The sequence below is a fragment of the Manis javanica genome, chromosome 5 (assembly GCF_040802235.1).
Source record: "Manis javanica isolate MJ-LG chromosome 5, MJ_LKY, whole genome shotgun sequence".
Classification (NCBI taxonomy): Eukaryota; Metazoa; Chordata; class Mammalia; order Pholidota; family Manidae; genus Manis; species Manis javanica.
The window spans coordinates 68,731,108-68,747,013 of NC_133160.1; the positions used below are offsets into that span (position 1 = coordinate 68,731,108).

At 35.3% G+C, this 15,906-nt stretch overlaps 1 long non-coding RNA gene across 4 annotated transcripts in view; it reads right to left on the reverse strand.

Annotated features, from left to right (window-relative positions):
- LOC118968245 (uncharacterized) overlaps positions 1 to 15,906 on the reverse strand; it is a 94,026-nt gene that overhangs the window by 14,547 nt on the left and 63,573 nt on the right. The gene's annotated exons all lie outside the window — the stretch shown is intronic.

Below are 15,906 nucleotides of genomic sequence, written 5' to 3' on the forward strand. Positions count from 1 at the left end.
TGCTGTGATAATGACGTGAGCTTGGCAAAGCCAGGACTACTCCGTGAGATGTAAGGATAGTGGCAACATGTCAATGCATTTGTGCCAAAATGAACAGAAAACATACCCCTAAACTTTTCACTTAGATGAGTCCATAAATACCATGTTGCACTTAAACCACCTTCTGTGATGTACAATTGAATTTGTAACTGAAAACCTTCTGCCTGTATCATATTATACTGCAATATCCATTCATCTATTATCTTCACAGCTAGACTGTAAGTTTGTTGAGGATAGAGCTATATGTTAGTCAAATTTGTATGTTGAGTGGTGTATCACCCATATAATAAGGTACTCCATCAGGGTAAATATTTGTTAAAATGAATGTAAGAATGTATATTTTTAATTAAAAACTATAAATTAGATGAAATTGAGATTTAAGCTCTTATAATCCATAGACTTCTGAATGGCTTTCTACACAAGGCCTTAAGAATTTCAGTGCCCTGCAATATAACCTGTAAAGCAGAAGAGAATATGTTAAACAATTCCACTTAAAAATTGTGTTTGCCAAATTTATTATTCGGTCATTCAAATCTACAAACATCCCTATCCCCAGCAAGTAGCCTTAAGATTAAAGTAAACAAACAAGTAACAGCAATAGAAATGCTGAAAATTTTATCTTTCAGCACTGTTCTCTGGTACTTACTTATTCTACCCTCTTTCCCTAAATCATGTATTCTAATTGCTTCTTTTTTTTTTTTCCTCTCCTGAAAGAGAAATCAGTCCTAATTTCCAAGTCATGAAAATGATGGGCAGATGGTCATGATGACCAAAACAAACAAATGCAGAAACCGAGCTGGGTGCATTTGATTTTTGGACCTTCCCCTTAGCAAATCTCCATGACTGATCTATAGCAAAATTATCATTGTTTGCTTTGGCAATTTTGAAGTTTTTTTGGAAGGAAGTCAGGATAAATCAGAACTGACTTTACTCCATGAACAATATATTGAAGCTCAACAGAATTCAGGAACTGGAGTCAGACTGGAAGACTCACAGTGTTTTAATCAAAAGAGTTTTCTATTTACAGTGTTCTGAATATGCTGATTGGACAGGAGGCTAAAGGGGAAATGTAGAAAGAGATAAGGTAATTTTACAACATTTTCTCTCTACAAGGAGAGCGATGAGCTGAGCCCAATAACGTTTCTCTGCACTGTACATTCTCTGAATTGTCTTAGAGTGGGCCCCCCACTGGAAAAGAGTCTACAGCCCTTAGATTTCAACTCTTCAGTAAAGGGTCTCAAGCCCTGGACCATCCTTCTCTAGCCATCACTCACCCACTTGGAAAGAGCATCCCATGCTGGGTTAGTTAATAAGTAAGTCTCTGTTTTAACGATAAAGAAATCAAAAATAAGACTCTCCCCCCTTTGCTCCCCACTTTACAAAGAATACCACGGTATAACAAAGTGAATGTTAGATAGGCAGTGAAGAACTCTGCCTTCTAATGTCTTTCATATCAAACTCTTTTCCATCCTTCTTTTAAAATCTTATGACATAAGTTTACAAAACAATAAAAATGTTGTGCCTCAATCTACCTTTCTACAGTTCAATGATTCTCTAGCATCAGTACAAAGGAGTTGAGAACACCTGTATACCATCAGCTGTGTCTGGAATGTTGACAAGCCTCTCAGTCAGGGTTCACTTTAGTGCTCTGCCAGTATATTCCACACGTCTGCCAAAGTGAGGGGCATGCTCCTGTTAGAGGCATGAAGTGGTAATGGAATCAGGGAAAAAGTACTAGATTTTACTAACTTATATATATGTCAGGAGCCTAACTACCAATTTAGTATGAATTTATTTGTCAGGTCCTGGTAAAACATCTCCCACCTTCTCCCTAATTGTCTATTAGGTTAATAGAATTAACCAAAACCTAGGACTAGAAATCAAATAGTCAACAGATTATAAGAGGAATTTCTACTCATTGTAAGCTTGACAGAACTAGAATGAAAATAATAATAATAATATGGCCCACTCAGCCCATATTACTGAAAGTAGGTAGGATATCCTTCACCCTTACCGCATTATCAATCTTTTCAGTCAGAAATGTAATGCTGAACTAAGCAAAAAAATATAGTGATATGTCTTCTGGGGCTGCTAAAGTGTTGCTCTCCCGTGCCATCCTGAGCACTTCCTCCTATAGATCTCTTCTATAGGAAATTGAAAACTCAAAGAGTAGCAGGGTAAGAAGTTGGGTAGGGGTAGAGGAGCAGGGTACACTGACACTGCTATGCAGATATTGCCCTTAAAGAGCTGTCCAGAGAAAGGCAGAGTCATGAGGACATGGTTATGTCATTTTCACACTGAATTTATCCAGAGATAGAAAGCACAACAGTGAAGGTAACAGAAGGCCCTACTGATTTGCCAAACACTACTACCCTGGAAGTACGGGTAATTGAGCTTGGAGCACATCACCATTTGTGGATTGCAAAAGACGATACAACCAGCACTGAACAAAAGAGTGAACAGGGACAAGAATAGAGCCTACACACTCTTGAATAGCAAATCAAAACTGGTATACCTTATTTGAGAAAGAATAAAAATAAAATATTCGCATGAAGACAATGGAAAAAATGAGTAAGGAGAAGGAAACATAAGATTAGCATAACTGAAAATTATTAAATGGAGGAACCCCAACCAATAGAAAATTTTAGAGAATTTTATTCAACCCTAATAGTAACCACAAAAATATAACTGGTATATGGCAAAAATAGAAAACTTATAGAGTAGGTAGACAGAAATAAAATTACTATTGAAGAGGAAAGATTAAAGTGAAATTAAGAAGAGATTCAGAAGAAACCGAGATTAAAGAGAATGAGGTGAGAAGAAATCACAAAGAAACAAAAAATGTAATATTCAAAATTGGGAAAGGATAATCTCTTCAATAATTGGTGTTAGAAGAACTGGTTAGCCACATGCAAAAGAATGCAGCTGGATTTCTATTTTATACCATATACAAAAATGAGCTCAAAATGGATTAAAGATATGAAACCATAAAACTCTTAGAAGAAAATATACGGGGTAAGCTCCATGACATTGAGCTTGGCAATATTTTTGGATATGACACCAAAAGAAAAAGCAACAAAAACAAAACTAAATAAGTGAAACAACATCAAACTAAAAACCATCTGCGTAAGAGGAAACCATTAACAAAATGAAAAGGCAACCTATGGAATGGGAGAAAATATGTGTGAATCATGTATCTGATAAGAGGAGAAAATATGTGTGAATCATATACCTGATAAGGGGTTAGCATCCAAAATATATAAAGAACTCATACAACTCAGTTGCAAAGGAAAGAAGGAAGGAAGGGAGGGAGGGAGAAAAGAAGGGGAAAAAAACAATTCAAAGAAAAAAAATGGGCAGAGGAACTGAATATACGTTTTTCCAAAGAAGACATACAAATGGCCAACAGGTACATGAAAAGATGTTCAGTATCACTAATCATCAGAAAAATGCAAATCAAAACCACAATGAACTATCACCTCACACCTGTTAAGGAATATTATCATCAAAAAGTCAAGAGATACTGAATGTTGGTGGGAATGTGGAGAAAAGGGAACTCTTGTGCTTTGTTGGTAGGAAGTAAGTTGGTGCAGCTACTATGCGAAACAGTATGAAGGTTCCTCAAAAAATGTAAAATAGAATTATCACATGATCCAGCAATCCCATTTCTGAGCATAGATCCAATGGAAAGAAAATCACTGTCTCAGAGAGATATCTGCACTCTCATATTCACTGCAACATTATTCACTATAACCAAGCTGTGGAAACAAACCAGTGTCCATCAACTGGTGAATGCACAAAGATGTGGTATATATACACAATGGAATATTATTCATCCTTAAAAAGGAAGGAAATCCTCCATTTGCAGTAACATGGGTAGACCTGGAGAACATTATGCTAATTGAAAAAAGTCAGATAGAGATAGACAACTGTGCTATATCCATTTACCTGTGAAATCTAAAAAAGCCAACCTCTTGGAAACAGAGACTAGAATAGTGGCTAGTAGGGGCTGGGGTAGGGAGGGGAGATGTTGGTCAAAGAATACTAGCTTCAGATATAAAATGAGTAAGTTCCAGGGATCCAGTGTGTAACATAGTTATTACAGCTAATAATACTGTATTATATAATTGAAATTTGCTAAGACAGTAAATACTAAATGTTCTCACCATAAAAAAAAGTGTAACATGATGCAGAAATTAGCTAATGCCATGGTAGTAATCATTTTGAAATACATGAGTGTGACAAATCAACACACTGTATGCCTTAAACCGATACAGTGCAATATGTCGATTGTGGCTCAGGAAAGCTAAAAATAAAATGCAAAATTCAAGTAAAATGAATACTGGAAACTAAATTTCTTTTGTAAAAAATTTAATCAGTGATATAGAGGCAAAACTAAAAAGTCCTTCCAAAGTATGTAGGAAAGAAACAAAATATTTGAATTTTGAAAATTAAGAAAAAAGTTCTCAAGCACTTAAGAGGAAATAAAATTACAAGCTACCAATAAAGAAACAAAAATTAGTGGAGTGTCATGCTTTTTATCTGTTATTTGGAATGCCTTGGCAATACACTAATGTTTTAGAGAACTTTAGGAACAATTATTTTAATTAAAGCTTTTATTCTTAATTAACTGTATTTCATTACTGAAAACAAGAAATTATAAATATGTAAGTGATTTAAAAATATATTGGTCACCAGCCTTTCACGAATATATTACTTGAAGTCACATTAATGCCAATTGAAAGTTGAATCAAAATCAAGTATTTAGTACATAGAAGTCATGTTTTAAAGAGTTTTTTGGGAAGCAATGATACCATTGAAACAAAAGACCCCCAAATTAACATAATCTAATTACAAAACAAAATGTTTGGGTCAACTTTTTTCTTTAAGTAAAAGTAATCTTTTAATTAACAATAACTTTTTTCTATATAAATAATATATTCACAAGTTCTGGAGATAAAAATGTGGACATGTTTTTTTTGGGGGGGGGGCATCAATTATTCTGTTTACCCTATTGGTTCCTTTGAATTCTTTCATGTATAGTGTATTACCTACTCAAAAAGTTGAAAAAAAAATACATTCTCTAAGAAAGAAGTATAATACCCTCTGATCTTGCAATTTCAGTTCTAGGATTTTATAGATATGTTAGCAGTGTTAAAAACAGCATATGTACAATGTTCCTTACTGCACAGTTGTAATATGAAAGATTCAAAACAACCTGAGTATACAACCATGGAATAGTAAATAAAAGTACCTGCATACAAGATATAATTCTATGAGTCATTTAAAAAAATGAAAAAACTCATTATGTACTGATACAGAACAATCTACAAGGTTATGTTAAATAAAAATGTCAAGATAGAAATAGTGTGTGTGTGTGTGTGTGCACATGCACGCACGCAAAATAAGATATTTCTTTATACACTTGTTTTGTATGGTCATAATTATCTCTAAAATGATACACAGGAAAATGATAACAATGGTTTTACTTCTGGAAGTGACAAACAATCCATAAAATAATAATAGGAGGAAGATTAATCCTGTATACCATTGCCTACATTTTAGATTTTGTATCATTTGAATGCAACAATTCAATTTAAAATTTTTTAAAAAGACAAAACAGACTACTCTTCCAGACAAATCCCAACTATCAGTTGTTTAAAAATAATCGCATCTTAAAAATAAATACAAAGGGTTACCAAGAGAATATTATTAGCATATTCATGAAATTAAAAGTAATGAAAACCAAGAGACAGTATTAACTCAGACAAATACAAGACCAAATTCAAAAAATGAGACTAAAAGGGTCATTTCACATTGTTAAAGAGTATAATTTTCAAGGAAATTGTGAATCAAGAAATAACATGTTGAGTAACAAAACATTCTTTATGTACATTTATAGATCACATAGGTCTTTATCCATAAAACAAAAGGCATTCAAAAAGAAGAAAAAATTAACAGTATACCATGGTTGAGAAAGGTTTGAAACATCTAAACCATTGTAGAACAAATAAATAAGTTAAATATAAACTGAGAAAATTATAATAAATAGATAAGATTTGTTTTTATATACACATACACACACAATTCCAAAAATGTTCTTACTCTCTAAACTGGAAAAAATAAAAGCCCCATAGAATATGACTTCCTTCACATATTATACTATTTATGTATCTGAGAATATTTTGTAACTTCTAACACTTAATGAGAACTATGTGTATCTGATTGTCCTTAGAAAGCCCCACCCACCTCTGTTGAAGTGAAGATATTCGGTGGACAGCTACATCATCGTGGCCAAAGTTTACTAGCCATCCTGAGATTCATGACAAAAGTGTTGTGAGGAAAGAATCTAATAAATATTGAGTGACTTTTCAGATAAAATCCTAATTACTTTTCATACATTATCTCATTAATTCTCAAGAAAACATTCAGGTCCACTTGCCAATTAAGAAAATGTATTTTAAGATACATCTAAATAATTTTCTTGAGTGTGCAAAGGTAAACAGAGCTAGAGATTCTTACCCAGTTCTGTTTAAGCCCCCAATTTGTATATTTTTCCTTCTTGATTCAATCTCATATTTATTGTCATTATTAAATGTTTGGCTTTGTCATCTGTTTTCTTTTCCAGAGCTTTTTATTCTTTTATGTATTGATTTTTTTCATTCTATAGACCTTGATTTGGACACTTAATTTCTTCTAATAATCTCTCTTTTATCTCTTAGTTGATCCTGAGATTTATTTCCTATTAGAAAAGCAGATACAGATGTCAGAGGGCTTCTGTGTTGCATACTGGCTACTTCTGGAGGGAAATAATTACTGAGTACCTATGTGATGGATTTCACATCTGTAAAAATAAAACTGCAGTCATTTCTTACATGGCTTTTCTTTTGACAAATAATGTGTTTTATTCTCTTTCCCTTTTCCTGAGTTTTCATGACCACATCCTTCAAGAACCCAATGTAGAATTATGCTCTAATCTCCATTCCCCAGTCTATGCCAACCTCCCTATCTTCTCTTCAGCTCTGCAGAAAACATGTTTTCTCCAAATCCTCAGTCTCAAATATCTCCACAAAGAGAATATCCAGAATGAGGATAGATGATAAATGAACTGGATGGATGGATGGATGGATGGATGGATGGATGGATGGATGGATGGATGGATCTGGTAGACATTCAAAACTATGACTGTTCTCAACACTGAAGTCATTCACAATAATCTGTTAACTACAAATATTGGGTACTGATACAAAAAAGTACTATACATTAAATGTTTTTTCCTTCAAGTATAGGAAGCATATAGACTCATGAATTTATTTTAATAAACAACATGGAATTAAGATATACTGAATCCTGGGTTCAGTGTTCAGTGTGCTATGCACATGAAAATTTTTTATTATATTAAGTAACGAATCTTACTAATATGACTAAAATTAAGTATGTAGATAAAACTATGCACAAGTTCGGCTTTATAAGCAGTATCTCTCCTGTTTGAACAAAATGTTCCCTCCGTTAAAGTAAAGAGACAAGAATCTCTTTTTTAAGGATTGCTTTGAAAACGAGTTCCTCAACAGCTTGGTACAGGTGTTAACAGGAAAAAGAACATTGCTGGGAGCAAGTCTCTACTGAACAAGGGAAGGTGTAACAGAACTCTTGGTAAAATATGGTCTTGCTCCAGAGGCAGAAAGGGGCCTATGAATCATCAAACCACAGGGGAGAAAATTGGTTTTGCTCAGTAAGTTGCTGAAAAGTGGCATCATCAGACAGGCCAGTCTATGATGCTAAAGTGCTCACAATTATCTCATTGTAAAATATGTACACTTTTTTCTCCAGTATTTTTGGTACTAAACTTTAGCTAAAATGAGCAAATGATGTTATAAATTCCCACTCATTTGGGGTAACAACTGAAAGCAATTGAAGTCTTAGAAAAACCATATGAAATTCTGAAATGGCCCACGAAGGAATTAAACATCTAAAATGATGTTAATTACATTTACTGTGGTTTTCTCAGGAAACTGGGATGGGAAGAATTATAAGTATATTTATTTCAAAATGGATGTTTATGTTTTGGAGGTTTATAGAAGTGAAAAACAATGGGAATCAGTGTAACTCTCTGATAAGTACAGGTGTGTCATAATGACCTGTTGAAACTGGCAATATATGGACATTTTTTTACCTACAAAAAGGGAAATTTCTACAGTAGCCTAATATATTCTACCGTGGATTTTTACAACTTTAGAAAATGACATGAATGCTCACTTCTGAAAAAAAATTGATGAGTTATTTGGTGGAAATTGTATGTCATCTCTCCTGTACCCAGCATCTATAGAAGCTCTAGATGGGAATAAATCTGTCATTCTGTGACAAGATAAAGTGAGTTACAAGCATTTACCAGCTCCAAGAGAAAAAGGTAGGGATAAAAACATAAAAAAGAGGGAGAAGGGGGAAAGGAAAACCAGGAAAAGATTTCGAAAAGTAACTATGTCTTAAGATATATGTAAGTTTTTATAAGTATAAGAAGAAAAAGCTCAGGCATCGTGGTGGTACCATGATTTAAAATGCAAAGCTAAGTCAATGTCTTGGAAGCACTGGGGCCACTCAGGGTCAAACCTAGGCTCTTGGGAAATGGCTCTTTTCAAACTATTCCCTACTTGTACTTAGAGGATTTGAGGGTTTGTGGTCAAGCTTTTATTTCTTTCCAAGCCCCATGATTCTAAAATAGAATAGAACCCAGGAAATAGAAAGCCTGGAGGATGGGCATAGGCACTCGTTTCCCAGCTGCTCTCAGGTGGATGACGTGAACCATTTTATACAACACCATGAGATATGGAATTCCTAAGCCAAATAATTATTAAGCAAACTAAATACATGTCTGTGCTAGAGCAAATAGTGCATTAGAGTTGAGTGTGGGGAAATGAAAAAGTTATTAAGAGAAAAATTGAAAAAAAAGTTCATTTTTTATATTTCTTGGTTCATGAAATACTAGCATTCTATGGCATCTGCGTTCAGAAGTACTCCAAAACAACTCTTCCAAAGGATTGTGTGGAACTACGAAATAATAATTTTTAAAAAAATTGCTTTCTTGTCTTTCATTTCCTGTCATAGATTTTACAATTTTTTGCAATTTTTGTTTTAATTGGAAAGAAGATTTCCCTCAGAAAATACCCCCCTTTTAATAAGGTTCTGCATTCAAAACAAATACTCATCATAGAGGTATTTTAATAGCTAACTGCAAGACAAAAACAATGTCTCCCCGATGATGTATCTCTTCCCTTCACGAACTTTAAATTGGATAAGAAGGTCTATTCAACTTAGAGGCTCCATGTCATTTTCCTTTCTCTTCTTTTCTAATTTATATCCCTACTCTGAAGAGCTCTGGCTGCTCAACTTGCTATTTTTAATGTGCAGGAAACCAAACAAAAGCAGTGACAATACTACTCAACTATCCAAAATATTAAACAGAAGTCTATTGACACAGAAAAATAACCAAACAACTGTTAATGATTTTCCTATAACTTCCGTATTTTCCTAAAGCACTAGCCAAATTCCAGGGGATGGTTTGGTTTTCTCACTCTGGCCATTAGAACCCATCCCAGTGCACAGCTGCAGTTCATTTGTGGCGGGGGTGTCCACAGAACCTAACCAGCCCTTAGAATGGACTCTTCTCTTCCGTAACTTTTTTGGAACTGTTTTAATCAGCATACAAAAAAGAAGCCCTCCTGAGGTGGCTGTAAGGAAACAGAATGGTAGTAGTTGGAAATGGAAAAGAAATAGTATTCAAATGGGCAATTATATTAGACAAGTAAATACAACAAAATGACCTTACTTTTGTCCAACCGGGGATTACTACTGGCTGAAAAACAGTCTTCCCTGTGAGCATAGTCAAATACACAACAAAGGAAAATAATACTCTCATATTCAGGGCCAAAGGCAATCATACTGCAATATCTTGAAATGGGCACCAAGGTATCTTGGTTTCACAGATATACGTAACCTTTCACGTTTCTAATTAAGAATATTTAGGAGGATCAAGGGTCTTGCCTTGAAGCTAACTCCCTTCCTTTCTTTCAAGTGTCTTATACACCATGCCTAAATGTTTTCTTTTCTGCTCTTCTGCTTTAGAACATTAAATACTTCTCTGTGAGGATAAGGGCCTGCATTTCAATGTGTCATACAAAAACAAGAACAACCCCCCTATTGTTACATGGGTGTGAACTAGAGGCTCACTGTGTGTTGTTTGACTATATTGCTCTTTAGCTAAATCACTATTTTCAATACATTGAACCATCATGGAGAAAAGGTGCTGCAGAAAAGTCCAGGCTGTGGACACAAAACTGCCCCCCAGCCCTCTCCCTAGTAATTCAACAGTAACAGTCAGAGTAATGGTGTCATGGGCCACAGCAGCACAGGTCTTTGATACGGCTTTTATGACCTGTGTTTGCAAGTTGGTCCACTGTAGTCATGTTAATGGCAAACACTTGGTGCCCTCAGAGAAATTTCACATTAATAAAACCTACAAAGCACAGTTGTCTTCCTTTGAAGTTGCTACTAAACATGTAATATTAGCTTGTGAAGCATTAGATGAGGAAATGAGCTCGATAAGGACTCTTGCCATAATAGCTCTAAATTGATTATTTCCTTCCCCAAATAAACTTGCCAAGCAGCCCCGTGGACTTACTTCCAAAGACTTGCTCTACCCAGGAATCTTATCACAAGGAAATGGGCAGCAAAAACGCAGACACACTGTGATAAGGCACATCCACCAGACAGTAATAGAGTTAGGTGATTCAGTCTTTTTTTAAATGAAACTAAGATCTCTTAGGTGCTGCCATTAATTAAATATTCATTAAATGCCTCCTAAACATGAAAGGAAGAAAGACCAATTTATTTTAATGCTATTTACGTTAAATAGTCAAGCACAACAAATCCCTAGTTAAGTATGAGGGAAAGCAAGTTCAAGCCTGTGTGTATTGTGGTATTAAAATGTCACATTGAGAAGTCATATAAAAAGAAATGTAAAGAACAAGCTTTCAAAATACATCCACAGAACACATCCTTGAATTTAACAATAGTTTATTTGGGTGTCATTCGTTTCCACCTTCTGTTTGAAATCAGGGGCAAAAGGTCACATTTGTTGTTAGTAATCCATTTTTTAAACTCTTGATTCTGATATTTCAGGCATATTAAATTTTATGTAGATACATAAAAAAATAAATATTCCTTTAAAATAAAAATAGAAATAAGCCAATTCAGGAAAATGCATTTTCTACATTCCTTGGACTTCTTCGGTATTAAACAAGAAAGAAAAAGAAAGAATTTGGTACTGAGGATTCTTTTGGTTTTGGTTTCTATAAAGAAAAGTCACCTTCTTCCCCAGAATCACTGTGTAACAATGTTAGCTCTGTTTAAGTATGTTGCTACTACAATTGCTTTCAGATTAATATATAAATATTGGTTTATATAATTCATATTGTCTGATTTTCTAACTAAATTTTGCAGCTCTTCCCACATTTGTTCTGGTTCAAAATTGAATTCAACTTACTACTAGAACATTTAAAGAGAATTGTTACTCTAACAAAAGAACAAAGTTAAAGCCACTGGACTAATTATCTCCCTTTTCTCTTTTCAGAAAAGACACTTGTAGCCATCTAGAAACATAGTTACAATGATGAAAAACACATTCAAATAAAGTAAACCTATATCTGAACCTCCACAATGCCAATTTAAAAGACTGACAATGACCATGGCTTTCTCTTTGCATTTTAGCCTTCAAAGAAGATTTGAAGTCAAACCCATGTTTTCCTTATGCTGCATAATTTCATAATCCTTTCTGTAGACCTTAAAACATACAGGTGACCAAGATAGTATTTACTGAATTTTTTTATTCTACTAGCTTTCATTTCAATAAATGTATGTGCAGAGTTTCTTCTACATCTTCATACTTGTTAGTCCCTATGAACTCCTTGACACACTCCCACTTCCCAGAAAGTTCCCAAACTACCACTGCCAAATCTTAACCCGCTGAATGCCAGGAGCACCGCCACCCCTCCAACCCAGTCACAGCAATCAGAAACATTCACAGATACTGCCAAATGGGAGGCAAAATCCCCCCAGATTGCAAGAGGAGCTGTGCCCACTTCTCCCCTTCAAAGGACAAACTGTACTTGCCAGCTGATCTTGAAGATAGTCCACAAGATGGAAAACATGTCCCCTTACTAGAAATTCTCCATTAATCATTAATTAATAATTTGGAGGAAGAGACATATAAATACTCTGAGCAGAATAATAAGTAGGAAATATCCAAACCCGTGATATAATATGGTATTTAATTGAAATAATTATAGGTTAAATATTGCCAGTAATGGAAATTCTTAAGAGGTATATCTGTCCCTCCAAACATCTTGGAGGTAGTCAAGGTTAATAGTATCATCTTCATTTTACAGACGTGGAAAACTAATTGTTTAGCTAAATGTAAGTAAATCAAAGACCAGGAATTAAAATCCAGAATTTCTAACAGCCAATTCAACCCTTTCTAGACTGTTCCATCAAATAGCAGAGAGTAAAGTTACTTTGATAGGATTAACTTATTCATGGGACAAATACTAACTAAAAACACCATTTGTGTAGCAGTCACTACTATCAGTGAACAAAAAAGACTAAAATTCCCATCCCCATGAAGCTTTCGCTCTGATGTATAAGCACATGAAATACATAAAATGTGTAGTTAGTTGGATTATAATAAGGACGGACTCAGGAGAAAAATAAATGAGGAAGAGCTATAGAAAGTACAAAATTTTGGGTAAGGTGGTTGAGAAAGATGTCATGGAGAAAGCAAAACATAGAATATCTACAGGAAGGACTTTCTAGGCAAAAAAGAAGAGTAGGTGCAAGAGTGAAGAACATCTGTGGCAACGAGAAAAAAGCAAGTAAAAAGTACTGAGGCAGGAATGAGTGCGGTTCGAGGAGCCAGAACATCAGGGAGAGCAGGAATCAAGGAGGCAGGACTGATGACGCCAGTGTGTGCAGAAGACACACGACCCCCTCTGCAGCCAGTGCAGCCACACTCACTTTTGCAACAGACTTTCTATGTTATTTTTATATTTTTCTTAGTTGGTGTGACTGCTATTCAGGGAGAAGTGTTTCCATCAGACGAATTGAATAGGGGTTTAATTCTGAGAACCTATCCTAGTAGGCAGAACTATCCTTTTTCCCACCATGCAGAGCACTCTCATTGAAAATTCATTTCCAGTTCACTATAATGTTAGTATTTTTAAGACTCCCCTGGCGTTAAAATTATTTATGAGCTAATTTTCAAGTATGTGCCATTTGTATTACTCTCATCCCTCCAGTTTTATCTGCATTTCACCCACACTGAATTATAAATGTCCTGCCTGTGTTGTGGTCCTCTAGAATCCATTTGTCTAAAGTCTCTGACTTTGGGTAGGGTTTACAACACCTCGCAATTTAGTATCATTTGTTAAATCCTTTTATGTGTTGCCTTGTCTTCCTTCAATCATTCTAAGTCTCTACAAATGGGCCCCTGTACTCTGTTGAAACATCTTCCACTTACCATTCTATTTTAAAATAACACGAGCCTCAGTTAATATTAATCAACATAATCATCTTACCTGCTATTCCCAGGAAAGTTTGAGCATATATTGCAAATAAAATGTTGTGAGAATCTATCTTTGCATTTCTAAAATACATGCATAGGCTTTTGAAAAGAGAAACTTGTTTAGAGGGCTAATCTGGAGTCTGGAAATTAATATAATCCTTACTTTTTCCTATTGTTTTATTTGGTTTAATTTACTTAACTTGCAAATTGTATTTCATATTTCATACAAAAGTAGAGAATTTCTATCTTCCTTAGGGATATCGTAATATTTGCTATGAAGAAATACATGAAAAGATACTTGGAATTGAGGGTGAGAATTCAAGGGAATCCCCAAGCATGCAATGATCTCTAGACTGCTTTGCTTGAGCCAAGTAAAAGAATTGATTCTGAAAAGGAAGAGAGAGAGACAAAAGGAGACAACAGAGTCGAGGAGCCTTTCTACTGGAAACAACAGTACACTGAGGAAGCAGGGAAGCCCGACACAGGGCTTCCCATAGATGTTTTAGCAATATCCTTCTTTATTTCTTTAATTAAGGGTAATTGGGCATTTTAATATGAGCCAGGGACTAGTCTAGGCTCTGGTTATATAGAAATAAACAACTAGATAAATCAGACCTCTCAATCTTCTGAGGATGTCAGACAATAATCTGGATAAATCGATGTAGTTAGATACATAAAGACAGACATAAGTGATAGAGAAATAGGTTATATTGGCAGTAGATAAAGAGCAATGTGAAGGGAGATCAATTTAAGCACAGAAGAGAATAAAGAATAGGTAGGGTCAAGGGCAGCAGTTGCTGCCTACAGACAAGATTGTCAGGAAAGGTCCCACTGAGAAAATGACATTTTAGAAAAGAGATGAAGGAAGTGAGAGACACAGGATGAAGATACCTTGAGAATGAACACTTCGTGCAGGGAAAACAGAAGCTCAAGCCTCTGAAAACAGAATATGCACTTGGTATGTGCCAGGAGTCGCGAGGCGGCTGGGAATGCTGGGCCAGAGCAAAGGAGATGGAGAGGTAACGAGGGACCAGATCACTGAAGAGATTTTTCTTTCACTGAGATACAATGCTGTGGACGGTTTGGGATAGAGGAGTAACACAATACAAATTGTGTTTCAGGAGTTGTTCTGTGTGCTGTGTTGAGAACAAGCGAAAGCAAGGCAAAGACGGAAATAGAAAGACCAGCTAGAAATCTACTGAGTGATCCAAGTGAGACTTGACTGTAGCTTAGAGCAGTAGGGAAGCAGTGACTGCGGTGAGGAGTGGTCAGGTTATAGATGTATTTTGAAGTTATAGATCGAACAATTTGTTAATAAATTGAAAAGGAGCTATGTGAAAAAGAAAGAATCCTCTCAAAATTCTAGGATTTTTGGTCTGAGCATTGGAAGCTGGAATTGTTTTAACTGAAATGGGAAGCATATTTGGGGTGAGGGATCAGCAGAGGCTCAGTTTTAGACTTGTTAATTTTGAGACACATTTAAAAATCTAAGCGGAAACCCCAAGTAAACTGTTACATGTACACAAGGCTGCCATTCAGAGAAGAGGTTCAGATGGAAGATTATAAGGTATGGATTAATAATGTGTAAATGGTTTTCAAAATCCCTGAGAAAAAAATGATGTTTCTAAGGGATCAAGTGCAGTCAGAAAAGAGAACAAGCATTAAGAGGTTGAAGAGACGGAGGACAAGGGAAAGAAGCCCAAAGAGGAAAGGCAGTAGGATAGGAGGAAAACCAAAGAGGGTGAGGTCCTGGAAACCAAAGAGGAGTCCGCTACGTAAAATAAGAATTGAGAAACTGGAGAAGAATTTGTGACCTTAACAAAAGTAATTGCAATAAAGGGAGAGAGATGAAATCATAAATAGAATTATTTCAAGAGAAAATGAGAGGAGGGAAATTGGAGACAGTGGAATTGACAAATGAGTCATTTTGCTGCAAAAAGAAAGAAGTATTGCAATAGTTTGGGGTAAAGTAACTATGATCATTTCTTTTTCTGTTGAAAGTGGAGGGAAACAAGAGAATGAATATATGCTGATGGGCAAATGTCTAGTAGGAAGAGAAAGGAACGAAAGTGCTAAATAGAGAGGAAATTGTTTTTCTGAAATTTTCTGTGAGTGAGTAGGTAACAGGTGATGAGATCTGGTGAGGAAGTGGAGTTGTTGACTTTGCTAGCATATGACAGGTCATTCATCATGACAGAGATGGTGTGTGTAAGAATGTGTGTAAGCAGTTTCTCAAGGCACAGTTTTAAACAGGT